Source organism: Notothenia coriiceps, unplaced genomic scaffold, assembly GCF_000735185.1.
Source record: "Notothenia coriiceps isolate Sejong01 unplaced genomic scaffold, NC01 NC01_scaffold00006528, whole genome shotgun sequence".
Taxonomy (NCBI): domain Eukaryota; kingdom Metazoa; phylum Chordata; class Actinopteri; order Perciformes; family Nototheniidae; genus Notothenia; species Notothenia coriiceps.
In genome coordinates, this window is record NW_011339229.1 from 28,995 (window position 1) to 31,989 (window position 2,995).

Below are 2,995 nucleotides of genomic sequence, written 5' to 3' on the forward strand. Positions count from 1 at the left end.
TTATAAATAATAAAAAAAACGTGTTTATTGGGGAAGGGCAGGAATGTCAAATGGGAGGGCCTGGCCCTCCCACGGCGCCGGGCATGGCAGTACAGCGCTGTACCATCAGAGTCTGATTTATTAAAACAACAACATTGTAACTCATAAACACTTGAATGCTAGGCTACATTTCAAATGTTTACAATCCATCTCTAAATTCATGGCAAACCAATTTTAACATCATGCAATAACACTAAGACGACATTAGTTGCATTGAACTGATCTTTTTAATAAGTTGTACTTACAATGTAGTGAGAAACATGGACTTGTGCTTCACTGAGGATCTTTATCATTCTGACAGGGAGGCAAACTGCAGTTATTACACTTCGCGTTTTGAAATATGTGTAACTCTGTTCATATAAAACCCACACTGCTCGAACTTCCTTACTTTTTCTAAAATTGGTATATTTATTTATTTTGGGGCGTGGGGAATGAAGAGAAAAACATATGAGCATTTTATGAGCATGGGATTTTGACCCCTCATATAAACATATGCATAATGCTGCGCTATACTTTGCGGCCACAAGCCGTTGCCAAGCAACGCTTATTGTTTAGATCCTTTGATAAGCAGGCAGTATTCGTATAATTAGCTAGAACTAGCTGGATCTGATAGATTTGGACATAAACGCGCGAGAGAGATCAGATCAGCTGCTGCTGACTGAGAACACACAGCTCTACACGATCACAGCTCCGCCGCTGTGACGGATCGTTGAGCGGAGAAAAATACACAAGTCGTTAGACCTAACACACTTAGCTAGTTTATCTACTCTGGAACTAGCTAAACTAGTTATACATATGTGTATTCTTTACTGTCGGGTCACTCATTACAGGTTCAGCAAGCTGCACGAGACTGACGGGCTGTCAGGAGAGGAAAAGCACCCCGTTTACTTAAAGTCTTTTCCCATTTTATTATCCAGAATTACTGTAAACTTTTGAATAAAGTCATTAATCTACTATTAGTAGTTTGTGTAAATGCATTAATTATGTTTTTTTTCTTCATTAACATAAAATAAATCTCACGTACCCCTTGCAGTACCCCAACATACCCCTAGGGGTCCGCGTACCCCCATTTGAGAACCACTGCTGTAGCACATCACACACAAGATTCAACTGTTTTACGATGTATTACTGAATGGATTTAGAGCCGAGCACCTATTTACACTTAATAAACATTTAGAAATGTAGCCTTGTTATTTTCAGATTTGGGTAAAGGCCCAATACATTAAATATTGTATGGCTGTTGTGTGGTTGCAGTTTGTCAACACAAAATTCAAAGTAGACCCCTCCTCCTCCTTTATTTGTTGGGTTTTTGCGCCGTAGCTTTCACTGGAAAGTGGGCGAGGGCGTAATTTTGCCCGGAAGTTACATTAGCACTGCTCTCATCTATACATGTTTTGTGGATAATCCTACCAATTCTACCATTAAGCCACGTAGTCATCCATAGTTTGAAAGCATAACCCTGGTTCTCAGAGTAACATGAGTGAGATGTCTCACTAAGGGATGCCTCCCTGTGTATACCTCAGAAGAATCAATCTCAATACGCCAATCCTGATTGGCTGGCGATCTTGAGGACTATGTCAGGGAATCCACCAACCCTTAAAGTAGCTTGCGCTACAGCACAGCGTCATTCAAAATAAGCATCTTGCTTCGCCTCAGCAAGAAGGGCTGTCTTGTGATGCATCTCACTCACAACCTATAGTTCTCATTCATAACATTTGTTTCAATATCTCACTATGGGATATGGAGGGATATGGAGACTTTCCAGACTTTCCAGACATGCTTATATCGAAAAACCACCAGTACTCAAAGTCAACTTTAATGTCAATCTTTCAGTTTGTGTGTACAGACAGAGAGATCGAAATTACGTTTCCAACAATCCCAATACAAAAATACAATATACAGATATGTATAAAATATGTACAGTGGGGCAAAAAAGTATTCCCACTTAAAAAGATGAGAGGCCTGTAATTTTCATCCTAGGTATACCTCAACTATGAGAGACAAAATGAGAAAAAAAAATCCAGAAAATCACATTGTCTGATTTTTAAAGAATGTATTTGCAAATTATGGTGGAAAATAAGTATTTGGTCACCTACAAACAAACAAGATTTCTGGCTCTGACAGACCTGTAACTTCTTCTTTAAGAAGGCCTCCTCTGTCCTCCACTTGTTAACTGTATTAATGCAGGGTGTCTGAGGGGGTCTTAAAAGTATTAAAAGTTGATAAATAAATTTAGCGAAAATTAAAGCTATTAAAAAGTATTAAAACGGCATTTTCCAAGGTATTAAGAAGGTCCACAGCAACGGACAACATGAAACACCCTTTAATTTACTGAAAACGACATGTCGGAAACCGCCCCTCAAAGGCGGCCATGCATACGCGGCGCTGTAAAATGCCTGCTTCTTAAACACTAACGACTACGGTACACGATAACGGGTCCCAAGGTGGGTAGACCGGCAATACGCAACGCTCTGGGCGCGTCCAACGGCTCCGTGTGCAAGCCCTATATGATCATTTTCTTGATATGATGGGAAAAGCCCCGCCTCCCTCTCCCCACGTCTCCTGCTGCTGCTGGGCTGTCAGAAGAGGGGAGGAAAAGAAGAGGCAGGCACAGTTTATTAAATATATTTAATTATTTTATACAGAAGTCGTTATCAATTTGTTTTGAAGCTCAATAAATAACAAAGACGAACCTCTGACCGCGCACTTTTCTAATTTTGTACGGAAAGCATTTAAACTTTAAGGGACATGTTGACCGGCGAACATTTTTTTAACGGAAACTCTGCCGCGCACGGTCCTCGTTCCTTGGAAGGGCGGAGAGGTGGGTGTTTTTCATCTGCTGGTGGACTACCTGAGAGATATACAGCAGGGAGAAACACGCCGTCCACCGCGGAGAATAAACAGAAGGGCAACCATGGCAACCATGCTCCGGGGTCTTCTTCGCTGCTTTTGGTGT

At 41.1% G+C, this 2,995-nt stretch overlaps 1 protein-coding gene across 1 annotated transcript in view; it reads left to right on the forward strand.

Annotated features, from left to right (window-relative positions):
* The window catches only part of LOC104943680 (uncharacterized), a 20,601-nt gene that overhangs the window by 6,026 nt on the left and 11,580 nt on the right, over positions 1-2,995 (forward strand). The window lies entirely within an intron of this gene.